This window comes from Schistocerca piceifrons, chromosome 8, assembly GCF_021461385.2.
Source record: "Schistocerca piceifrons isolate TAMUIC-IGC-003096 chromosome 8, iqSchPice1.1, whole genome shotgun sequence".
In the NCBI taxonomy this organism is placed as follows: Eukaryota; Metazoa; Arthropoda; class Insecta; order Orthoptera; family Acrididae; genus Schistocerca; species Schistocerca piceifrons.
In genome coordinates, this window is record NC_060145.1 from 317,445,181 (window position 1) to 317,458,904 (window position 13,724).

The window sequence follows — 13,724 nt, forward strand, 5'->3', positions numbered from 1 at the left end:
GCGTGTTAGCGAAAGTGCAAGGGACGAAAAGTAATGTATGATACGTCAATGAAAGCTTCTAATACAAGCTAGAAAAAATCTTAAAGATAAGACTGCCGAGAAAATTAGCTGGAATATATTGTATACATAAAATAAATATTTCTCTCCAGAGCGATGCAGATTTCGGAAACAGCATTTCGAAGTGTTTTGTTACTCTTTATGGTGATAACCGTCGATGGCACCAAGGATGCAGCTTCTTCAAAAGGCAGTGACATTTCCCTTCACCCCATTAACTATGTAAGTGCAACTGTATTACATTATTTGTGACAATAGTAGCATGTAAGAGTAGCAAAAGCTGACGTTCAAGACAAGAAAAGTAGCAGGCACACCTTGTTAGTATAGATAAACTTAAGCTATCAAGTCACTGAAGAGTGAGAGCAGCAATATAATATTGAGACTTCTGGTGTTAAGAAAACAACAACTGTATCAACAGGTCTCTCCTAATGGCAAGTTGGAGCTAGTTCTACAACACAACACAATAACAGGCTTTCTTTTGTATTATGTCTTGAACAAACAAACTTTGAAGACACAACAACTTGAGTTCCAAAAACCAACGCCCTGAAACGACCTGAAATTCTTGAAAATCCACATGGTTCAGTTGCAAATTATAGAACTAGGTTTATATTTTACATTCAGTGCTTATTTTTTTAAAAAAATACTTCCTCATCACAAAGTCGGCACAGTGGCAGTAGAAATTTAGCAACATATAAGGGCATACAGACTTGTGCTTGTATCTAAGCTATCTCATGAAGTACTTGGTGCAGATTTGAATGTAACAAAATGCTATGATGCAAATATTAGTGTGACAATAAATTCGCTGAATGTGGGGCCACTCATATAGACGCTACAGAACGCAAGTGGACAACAACTGCAAGAGACTAAGCATGAAAAAACTTATCAGTCGATAGAGGATAACGTCAAGAATTGATTCATAATTCGCAGCATAGTGTAGGTTTGTAATGCAGAACCTCCAATAGAGAAAAGGGAGCATTCTGCACTAATGTCTTCATGAAAAACCATTTCATGTTCACTTGTTGCAGATGCTGGGCCCCTACAATATCAAACTTTGTTTTCATTCTTGCTCAGAAATGGCAACAGATTTTAGTGGGGAAGCTATGCATTATGTGTCTCATGGACTGACACCTTCCATATCTTCTTCGTTTTCTCTTTGTCCTTACAATAGGTGGGTCTCCTCTCATCCTGGAGTCTGAATGAAATGCTTCTCCTTTCTAACATATCCCACTTTTCTCCCTGAAAGGAAGTAATAGTCCCAAAAGCTAGGAGAGTTTTTTTACTGTCCGAATATCAATATGGATGGAAATGCAGGAAGAAAAATTGCGTCGTTACTAGAATACACAGTATGTGTCGCAGGGTATGTGTGTAGTAGCAAGCAGCGAAGGCCAATTCACAGTGGTCGTCATGTCACCTCACGTCATATCAAATCATTCAGCAGCGCATTTCAAATGGCAGCATTCACACAGGCCACCAGTGGTCCATCACTTCACCTCAGGTGTCTCGGGAAGAAAGTTTTGACGTTGTCATCGTCTGCTAAAATCGGAAGTTAACCTACTGTATTTTCGCCTCTCTCGCTCATATAATAGTACCGGACTTCGTGCTTTAGTTTCTTCTTAATCTTTATTTTATTATTATGTTTCACTATAAATGCGAACCTTTTAGGTTAGGGTTTACCGTGACTGTTACTTACTGATATGAAATGAAACAACGAGTTTACTCTTGTTGGTGTGTTTTGTTTTAGTGGCAACTTGTAAATGTTTCACGATTAACTGGATATTTTTTCCATTAAGTATTCTTCCACAAGAGAGGTAAGGCACCTGAAAGCGAAATATTATATAGGTTTCACAGAAACAGAACAGAGGTGATGCGCACTCTGTATATCAATAAGATCACAAACTGATAAAGAAATTTGCAGTAAGTAATATTTTAACGATGAACTGGATATTTTTTCCATTAAGTATTCTTCCACAAGAGAGGTAAGGTACCTGAAAGCGAAACATTATATAGGTTTTACAGAAACAGAACAGAGATGATGCCCACTCTGTATATCAATAAGATCACAAACTGATGAAGAAATTTGCAGTAAGTTAATATTTTAAGTGAAGAAGGGGGCTCTAAAAAAGAAGAAAAATATAGTTTTTTATAATATTATTAGTTATGTAAGGTATCTATAATAAATATTGTTTGCTAGCAATGGAAGGTCGATGTTTTGAAATGTTGTTTAGCTTCTTAGTACTTTACCACACGAAACTGATCAAGAACATACACTATGAAGTTTGCTTTGGCCATTAATAAACTTTATCGTTGTTAGTTCCTCAATTCCGGTGTTTTACTGAATTTTTGTAACATGGATGATAACTCATAGCCTTTCTTTCACTGTTCAGTACTACACTAAGCAAACTGACGTGACCTGACTTGACAGACAGTGGGTATACACCCTGACGTGGTAGTGCCATGATGTAATTTGATGTGACAGCCACTGTGAATTGGCCTTGACACTGACTTCACAGCTACCTCTGACACCGTAGTCCTATGCTGCCATAAGCTATTGTGCTGTCACCGTAATGGTAAATGAATGCTAGGTTATTAACCTGAATGTGAGTTCTTAAGGCGATTGAGGATTAACCACAATTATCAGTTTCTCATGGGATTTTGAGAACAATCATTAGTGAAAAATTATGATTTCCACTGCAATGGCGTCTTGTACTAACCACTGCAGACAACGAAAAAAGTTAGGAATCAAGTTTCACATATTTTCTAATAGCAATGAGACGAAACAAAAATATATAAATGCTTGTAAGTGTGTTGATTTGTTTGCAGTGACTACTGATTGTGAGCTGAACATATTTTGCTGACTTGGATTATGAAAGAGATTTGGAATTTGCCGTTTTGTATCTTTCTCCAAAATGCGAGGTGAAGCCTAATGCTGTCCCAGCTCTGTGTTCCTATTCTCCAGGACTGATTTAGGGGATAACAGTGAGACTCACATCGACAAAAAATTGGCCACAAAAACGAAGTCATCCTAAAGAAATACGAGGGCTGCCCAGAAAGCAATGCACCGCATTTTTTTTTCCTCAACCGAAAACAACGCTACGAATGCAAAACGTTATGTATGTATTATTTGAAGTCTTCTAAATGAGTGTGCCAAGTTTCTGTCTCTTCTGACAGATAGCGTAGCTGTCATTGAATTTCCCACTGCAGAGGAAGAAACTGTGGGGAATATTCACAAACGCTTGTGCAAAGTCCATGGAGCATCTACTGTTGACAGAAGTACAGTCAGTACAGTTAGTCGCTGGGCATGGAGAGTGAGGTCATCAGAAGGTGGAGACCATCCACAGCTGTCACACCATACATCTTGCAGCCCCCTCTGACTTCCACTTGTTTGGGCCATTATGCCATTCATGGAAGACATTTTGAGAATGATGAGGAGATGCTTCACACAGTGAAGCACTGGCTCCACCCCCAGCACAAGGATTGATACCAACAAGGCATGCACACCCTAGTTTCACACTGGAGCTAGGCCATAGAACAGGATGGAGATTATGTGGATAAATAGATAAAATGCCATTGTTTTGTGTGTGTAATTCTCATTATGTTATATAAAGAATTGTTGAAGAAAAAATGTGATGAATTACTTTGTGGGCAATCCTCATAGAAGAGAACTTACAGGTAAACATATGATTAACCAATGAAGAAGCTACTAATAGAGAAAATAACAACTATAAAAAGAAACAGTGTTGTAAATGTGACAATGCTCATTTTTACCAACTATTAGGAATGAAAGAAAAAGAAATAAGAGATTTTAGGGCAAAGAACATACATTTACTGGATCATCTCTTTTGGTGTAGTGCTGAGTTACTTAAAACAAAATATTTTGATAAAATCGTTTAGGATTCTTTTTGTGACTGTCAACCGTATGTAAGTGGCTATGAAAAGACTGTGTGCTAAATGGTTATCTGAAGATATTGTGCAGGATACAACTTTACACTTTATATCTTCAAAAAAAGTGTTATGTTCCTAAATGAAGGTGAATGTATTTGTTTATTTAATTAATCAATAAGTTAATGATAATAACATAGGCAAATAGCTGTTTTGATACTGGGGTGTTTGGAGCTGATTTCAAATGAATTCTTTGCCTTAAATTTTATTCTGGCCTTTGTTTAGGCCTAGTAGCTCGAATTTCTAAGATATAAAATTTTAGTGAAATATACATTACACTACTGTAAGTTAAATCCACAGATCAAATGAAAAATTACATAGAATTTTTGTTATTATGTTACACAATTATTATTATGTACAAAAATAAATGAAAAAGTCATCAATGAAACCAACTAGTTATTGAACACTTTGGAAGCATTTTTGTGACAATCTCAAATGTACACTCCTGGAAATTGAAATAAGAACACCGTGAATTCATTGTCCCAGGAAGGGGAAACTTTATTAACACATTCCTGGGGTCAGATACATCACATGATCACACTGACAGAACCACAGGCCCATAGACACAGGCAACAGAGCATGCACAATGTCGGCACTAGTACAGTGTATATCCACCTTTCGCAGCAATGCAGGCTGCTATTCTCCCATGGAGACGATCGTAGAGATGCTGGATGTAGTCCTGTGGAACGGCTTGGCATGCCATTTCCACCTGGCGCCTCAGTTGGACCAGCGTTTGTGCTGGACGTGCAGACCGCGTGAGACGACGCTTCATCCAGTCCCAAACATGCACAATGGAGGACAGATCCGGAGATCTTGCTGGCCAGGGTAGCTGACTTACACCTTCTAGAGCACGTTGGGTGGCACGGGATACATGCGGACGCGCATTGTCCTGTTGGAACAGCAAGTTCCCCTGCCGGTCTAGGAATGGTAGAACGATGGGTTCGATGACGGTTTGGATGTACCGTGCACTATTCAGTGTCCCCTCGACGCTCAGCAGTGGTGTACGGCCAGTGTAGGAGATCGCTCCCCACACCATGATGCCGGGAGTTGGCCCTGTGTGCCTCGGTCGTATGCAGTCCTGATTGTGGCGCTCACCTGCACGGCGCCAAACACGCATACGACCATCATTGGCACCAAGGCAGAAGCGACTCTCATCGCTGAAGACGACACGTCTCCATTCGTCCCTCCATTCACGCCTGTCGCGACACCACTGGAGGCGGGCTGCACGATGTTGGGGCGTGAGCGGAAGACGGCCTAACGGTGTGCGGGACCGTAGCCCAGCTTCATGGAGACGGTTCCGAATGGTCCTCGCCGATACCCCAGGAGCAACAGTGTCCCTAATTTGCTGGGAAGTGGCGGTGCGGTCCCCTACGGCACTGCGTAGGATCCTACGGTCTTGGCGTGCATCCGTGCGTCGCTGCGGTCCGGTCCCAGGTCGACGGGCACGTGCACCTTCCGCCGACCACTAGCGACAACATCGATGTACTGTGGAGACCTCACGCCCCACGTGTTGAGCAATTCGGCGGTACGTCCACCCGGCCTCCCGCATGCCCACTATACGCCCTCGCTCAAAGTCCGTCAACTGCACATACGGTTCACGTCCACGCTGTTGCGGCATGCTACCAGTGTTAAAGACTGCGATGGAGCTCCGTATGCCACGGCAAACTGGCTGACACTGACGGCGGCGGTGCACAAATGCTGCGCAGCTAGCGCCATTCGACGGCCAACACCGCGGTTCCTGGTGTGTCCGCTGTGCCGTGTGTGTGATCATTGCTTGTACAGCCCTCTCGCAGTGTCCGGAGCAAGTATGGTGGGTCTGACACACCGGTGTCAATGTGTTCTTTTTTCCATTTTCAGGAGTGTATTTTGGAACATTCCCTTTATAAACTCCAGCAGTAATCTGCCATATTGTGCGTATCCCATTTTCCTTGGTAGTAGTATTCCACAGTTTTAATACCCTGGTGAAACCTTTCACCTTGTTCCTCACTATTGTGTCTTAAATTTTCAGGAAAATGACCAGAGTGGCTGTGTAAATACTGTACCTTAACGCTCATGATACAGCCAAGAGATCTGAAACTATTAAGCATCTTGTTTATCGTTTCAACAGTTCAGCTTTCTATTTGCCCAGTAAATTTCCGGGAAAGGCAACAAATGAAGTCCAGGTTTTTTGCTCAGTCTCATTCAGTGAAGTTATGAGGGTAGGATCTTTAATACATTGTTTTGTTGTGGACCATAAAATATTCTTACTTTAATTTTTTATGCACTCAGCTGAGGCACTTTTTCCCTACACATGAAGGATGTGATCCGTTTTTTACCAAGCGTCTTCACAAACTGCTTCATAAAACCCAGCTTCTTATGCAGTGGAAGAAAGATGATTTTCTCTCATTCAACTATGGGGTCTTAATGTCCTTCTTTCTGCCAACGCCAATGCTGATGTTTTCTCTTTTAGGCCACTTGTTTATAATCCTGTGGGTTGTTTTGTCTCTGCTATCCCATATGTACAAGAAGTGACTTTGCTGTCCTGGGAGAAAGTTTATAATCTTTGAGTTGATATAAATACCTATTGATTACATGATACTTTATCTTCTTCAAGACAAAAGTTATGGTGTTGTTACGTTCTTCTTCATTTTCGTGGAGTGAGTAATTGTTATTGAACCATACTTGTTCCCATTGTATAGGACGCATTTCGCACTTCACTTTAAGCTGTCAATAAGTGGGCGCCAATCATCTGGAAAATGTTCAGGAAAACCTATTTTTTCTAGTAGTCCCATGTAGCAGTTCGTTTTCTCTTGCATGGTAAAAGGTAATTTTAGTTCCTTGTTCCAGCAAATTTTTGTCACACAGTTTGGATGCCAGTAATTCAGAAGCTTCTTTTGACAGGTTGAGATATCTGGCGAGGTTATTTAATGCATTCTAGTTGAAACGTTAAGGAACTGATGACATCTCCTAATAATCACTGTAACATAAATTAATATCAAAGACTTAGCACTCATCCTCACAGAGCTCTGGAAGCTGGTGAAATATTGGGATTGGCACCTTCACTGAGTAAAATATAAGGCATTTTGGAGAGACTAACTTAGCATAAGTCTACTTGATGCAATTGTTTCGATAGATTCCAGAAATATTTACAAGGGAGAAATAATAATCATTAAAGTAGTTTTCAGGGTCTCTCCAAGCCATTGTAAGACAAGTTTCATACTTTTTCTTCTCCTGATAATCCACTGTCATTTGCGTTCTGTATACTGTCATTTGCGTTCTGTATACTGACATACCACTAGGTGCCACTCCATATATCTCTCTTGAATCATTGTGGAGGTGGCAGTGAGCTGAATGGTATAGTTAGTTGTTGTTGAGCATATTTCCTTTGTCACATTTCTGTGAGTTCTCCAGTTTTTGATAACTGGTCAGAAATAGCATTGTGTCTGTACAATGTTTTATTTTAAACATGGAAAAACTGCTTCAGTAACTCACTATATGTTGTGATGTAGAAAGGTCATTTTCTAAGTATGACAATATTCTGATAAATGCATGAACATAAGTAAAGAAAATTTGGAGAAATCGGTAGTTGTGTTCTGTTTTAGAAGAAAATAGAAATAAATATTGAACTGAATTTTGATATCCTTATTTTTATTGTTTCATTGCCCTATTGCGTATGTTTAATGGCATGATACTGCATGAATGCACACTCGTTTTACGATTTGATAGGGCATGAAAGTCTGGGATCTACTCACCTCACATCATTCTATGTCCCTCAATTAGACAGTGCTCCCCCACCACTTATTTCTCAGGTTGCAGTAATCGTGTAGTGTGATGGGGGTCAACACATCTGTTGTGAATGGTGAAAATCATATGACCACTATACATTTTCCCCCACAATGGCAAGGGATTCTGTAACTACCAGACTTGCTCAGTCCTAGTTCATCTCTAACCAAGCCAAGGAGAGCTCTAATCTTGGCTAGCAGATGAAACACGCTCTGAGTACGCTTTTACTAAAACATTCTTTGAGGTGGTACTGTCATTCAATTACCTTTCCCCATTACCCTCCCCTCCTATCCCTGCTGGTCCCCTCCTTCTCTCTGGCTCTGTGCCTACAGTGGTGTTACAGTAGACTTGGCTACCATAAATAAATGATTGTGTTACTGCACAAATAATGAGTATGTCTTTAGCATTTTACAGTAATTAATGTTGGTGGTGGGCTGACACAAGATACTAGCAAGTGGCGACGTCTCACCTGACACACTAGCCAACTGCACCAGTCTGCCACTTCTATCTCTAGTGTCTGCTTCAGAGTGCAGATTGAACAGTTAGACTTGAGTGTCATATTGGTGTCAGAAAACTGTGATTCCTCATCCACTGTAGTACTCATTTTGTGTAACATGAAGCTAGCAAAGTAAGTATCTTATGAAGAAGCGATAGCTCAAATTTTCTAAATACATAACGTTTTTGACAGAAAGATTAAGAAGAAGAGGCTTTGCCCACATTTGGAGATTTCATAAGCATTGCCAGAGGAGAGAGCAGTTAGATCGTGTGGTGTAAAACAAAGAAGGTATATACTGGTGACCCCACAAAGTATATTCCGTTCTGCATGGGAGAACATATTGTGGCCCCAACTTCCTGCTTACATATTACTAAATGGCCTTATATATTCCACACAATTCTAAACTTATACTTTTTTATTTTTTTTATGTTCTATGGCTCAGGAAACTCATACAATAGTACTGTCAGCAACTGCCTAACTAAAACACACATACTTTGACTTATATAATCATGTGCATTCTTACATAATCGTGTTTAAATTCATAAAACCTAATAGAATGTGGTAAACTGCTTATAACTATGTGTAAAGATATTGAAATGTTTTGCTGTCTAAATAATTTAAAACACTTTTCATACTTGGTCATCAAGTAATGCCTTGTAGTGTTAAAATTTTAAAATGTGACCTGCAATAGATTCTGTCTTTGTCAGAAATATCCAATATTCTTAATATATTAAAACGACAATACTTTTTTGTTGCTAAACATTCTTGAAACTTCAGTAATAGAACAGGGTGTTTACTTTGTGCAATACTAATATTTTATTTAGGTATAAAAATTTACAGTGTCAGATACAGTGATACTGGTTTTGTTTAGTGTAAAGATAAAACTTAATGCTAAGAGATGAAAGCAAAAATATTTAAAAAGTTGTAGTATATATACATATATATGCTACAACTATATATATATATATATATATATATATATATATATATATATATATATATATATATATATATATACACAGGGTGTTTCAAAAAGGTACGGCCAAACTTTCAGGAAACATTCCTCACACACAAAGAAAGAAAATATGTTATATATATATATATATATATATATATATATATATATATATATATATATATATATATATATATATGAAACTGCCTAAATTGTTTATTGGACACTATATATACATATGCCTGCTTGTATACAGGGTGTTACAAAAAGGTACGGCCAAACTTTCAGGAAACATTTCTCACACACAAAGAAAGAAAATATATTATGTGGACATGTGTCCGGAAACGCTTACTTTCCATGTTAGAGTTCATTTTATTACTTCTCTTCAAATCACATTAATCATGAAATGGAAACACACAGCAATAGAACGTACCAGCGTGACTTCAAACACTTTGTTACAGGAAATGTTCAAAATGTCCTCCGTTAGCGAGGATACATGCATCCACCCTCCGTCGCATGGAATCCCTGATGCGCTGATGCAGCCCTGGAGAATGGCGTATTGTATCACAGCCATCCACAATACGAGCACGAAGAGTCTCTACATTTGGTACCGGGGTTGCGTAGACAAGAGCTTTCAAATGCCCCAATAAATGAAAGTCATGAGGGTTGAGGTCAGGAGAGCGTGGAGGCCATGGAATTGGTCCGCCTCTACCAATCCATCGGTCACCGAATCTGTTGTTGAGAAGCATACGAACACCTCAACTGAAATGTGCAGCAGCTCCATCGTGCATGAACCACATGTTGTGTCGTACATGTAAAGGCCCATGTTCTAGCAGCACAGGTAGAGTATCCTGTATGAAATCATGATAACGTGTTCCATTGAGCGTAGGTGGAAGAACATGGGGCCCAGTCAAGACATCACCAACAATGCCTGCCCAAACGTTCACAGAAAATCTGTGTTGATGACGTGATTGCACTATTGCGTGCGAATTCTCGTCGGCCCACACATGTTGATTGTGAAAATTTACAATTTGATCACGTTGGAATGAAGCCTCATCTGTAAAGAGAACATTTGCACTGAAATGAGGATTGACACATTGTTGGATGAACCATTCGCAGAAGTGTACCCGTGGAGGCCAATCAGCTGCTCATAGTGCCTGCACACGCTGTACATGGTACGGTAGCTGAGTGGTCAGCGTGACAGACTGTCAATCCTAAGGGCCCGGGTTCGATTCCCGGCTGGGTCGGAGATTTCGGCTCAGGGACTGGGTGTTGTGTTGTCCTTATCACCATCATTTCATCCCCATCGACATGCAAGTCGCCCAAGTGGCGTCAAATCGAAAGACTTGCACCAGGCGAACGGTCTACCCGACGGGAGGCCCTAGCCACACGACATTTCCATTTTATTATATGGTACGGAAACAACTGGTTCTCCCGTAGCACTCTCCATACAGTGACGTGGTCAACGTTACCTTGTACAGCAGCAACTTCTCTGACGCTGACAGGGTTATCGTCAACTGCACGAAGAATTGCCTCGTCCATTGCAAGTGTCCTCGTCGTTCTAGGTCTTCCCCAGTCGCGAGTCATAGGCTGGAATGTTCCGTGCTCCCTAAGACGCCGATCAATTGCTTCGAACGTCTTTCTGTCGGGACACCTTCGTTCTGGAAATCTGTCTCGATACAAACGTACCGCGCCACGGCTGTTGCTCTGTGCTAATCCATACATCAAATGGGCATCTGCCAACTCCGCATTTGTAAACATTGCACTGACTGCAAAACCACGTTCGTGATGAACACTAACCTGTTGATGCTACGTACTGATGTGCTTGATGCTAGTACTGTAGAGCAATGAGTCGCATGTCAACATAAGCACTGAAGTCAACATTACCTTCCTGCAATTGGGCCAACTGGCGGTGAATCGAGGAAGTACAGTACATACTGACGAAACTAAAATGAGCTCTAACATGGAAATTAAGCGTTTCCGGACACATGTCCACATAACATCTTTTCTTTATTTGTGTGTGAGGAATGTTTCCTGAAAGTGTGGCCGTACCTTTTTGTAACACCCTGTATAAGAAGATATGATGTTCAGCTACTACTACCTGTGAAATTTTGCTTCCTCCCTAGTGGAACAATATGTGGAGAGGGAAAGGATACTCAGCAAAGGGGAGCAGAGTGTTTCCGGAGTAAAAACTCCACCTAGCTCACTCAGTGCTGGTACTATACATACACTTTGCAGTGTGTCCTAGGCAAACAAGAAAGCAGATGTAGCACTCACTTTAATATAAAAGGTGTTCCCCTTAAGAGTCGTAAGGCGAATTTTCTCTAATGTTTCGCTAGATATTTGCAATTTAGATTTTTCAGTGTATAAGTGAAGGCAACCAAAACAGATATTGCTTTTATGCGACGCCCAGTGCTGACGGAAAGGGACAGTTTATTCCCCATTACAAACAAATAATTTTTAAAGAGGAATGTTATGTGGTCATTCGATAGAGCGGTCCCAAATTAGTCTCATGTGATATTCAAAACGGACAGGAAACATGAAGAAGAACCAGTACTCCAGCAGTGACAGCGTCGCCTTTATGGTGTCACTCGCAAGGTGGATACCAGGGTGTGGACGAGTGCTGCTATTAGCTGTAATTACGCTCCCTGCCTCCGCATTTGCAGAGGCTCACAATGTAACACAACACTCGCCACCTAATGGTAAATACACCTACATTTTCACAATTCTGCAATTCACAATTAAGGGCTTGGTAGATGGTCCATAAAACCGTTTCCAGACCATGCCTTGACGGTTTCATGCTAAAATACTCGTAACACATGGTGAAAAATGAACTAAATATTTCCGGTCGACCTCTGAGGCCTCTTATTTTATCATGAGGGTCATTTCTCACTATGCAACCAAACCCCTTTGTTTTATTGATTGTCACTTCAACTCACTCCCTTATTTCGCGGTAATACAAAATGAGCTGCCCTTATTAGAACTCCGCCAATCCTATCTACACTCCTGGAAATTGAAATAAGAACACCGTGAATTCATTGTCCCAGGAAGGGGAAACTTTATTGACACATTCCTGGGGTCAGATACATCACATGATCACACTGACAGAACCACAGGCACATAGACACAGGCAACAGAGCATGCACAATGTCGGCACTAGTACAGTGTATATCCACCTTTCACAGCAATGCAGGCTGCTATTCTCCCATGGAGACGATCGTAGAGATGCTGGATGTAGTCCTGTGGAATGGCTTGCCATGCCATTTTCACCTGGCGCCTCAGTTGGACCAGCGTTCGTGCTGGACGTGCAGACCGCGTGAGACGACGCTTCATCCAGTCCCAAACATGCCCAATGGGGGACAGATCCGGAGATCTTGCTGGCCAGGGTAGTTGACTTACACCTTCTAGAGCACGTTGGGTGGCACGGGATACATGCGGACTTGCATTGTCCTGTTGGAACAGCAAGATCCCTTGCCGGTCTAGGAATGGTAGAACGATGGGTTCGATGACGGTTTGGATGTACCGTGCACTATTCAGTGTCCCCTCGACGATCACCAGTGGTGTACGGCCAGTGTAGGAGATCGCTCCCCACACCATGATGCCGGGTGTTGGCCCTGTGTGCCTCGGTCGTATGCAGTCCTGATTGTGGCGCTCACCTGCACGGCGCCAAACACGCATACGACCATCATTGGCACCAAGGCAGAAGCGACTCTCATCGCTGAAGACGACACGTCTCCATTCGTCCCTCCATTCACGCCTGTCGCGACACCACTGGAGGCGGGCTGCACGATGTTGGGGCGTGAGCGGAAGACGGCCTAACGGTGTGCGGGACCGTAGCCCAGCTTCATGGAGACGGTTGCGAATGGTCCTCGCCGATACCCCAGGAGCAACAGTGTCCCTAATTTGCTGGGAAGTGGCGGTGCGGTCCCCTACGGCACTGCGTAGGATCCTACGGTCTTGGCGTGCATCCGTGCGTCGCTGCGGTCCGGTCCCAGGTCGACGGGCACGTGCACCTTCCGCCGACCACTGGCGACATCATCGATGTACTGTGGAGACCTCACGTCCCACGTGTTGAACAATTCGGCGGTACGTCCACCCGGCCTCCCGCATGCCCACTATACGCCCTCGCTCAAAGTCCGTCAACTGCACATACGGTTCACGTCCACGCTGTCGCGGCATGCTACCAGTGTTAAAGACTGCGATGGAGCTCCGTATGCCACGGCAAACTGGCTGACACTGACGGCGGCGGTGCACAAATGCTGCGCAGCTAGCGCCATTCGACGGCCAACACCGCGGTTCCTGGTGTGTCCGCTGTGCCGTGCGTGTGATCACTGCTTGTACAGCCCTCTCGCAGTGTCCGGAGCAAGTATGGTGGGTCTGACACACCGGTGTCAATGTGTTCTTTTTTCAATTTCCAGGAGTGTAGTAAGAATCCCATACTGAGCAGTAGTACTCCAGAATAGGAGAGACATGCGTAACGTAGGCAGTCTCTCTAGGTGGATTTGTTGCACCTTCTAA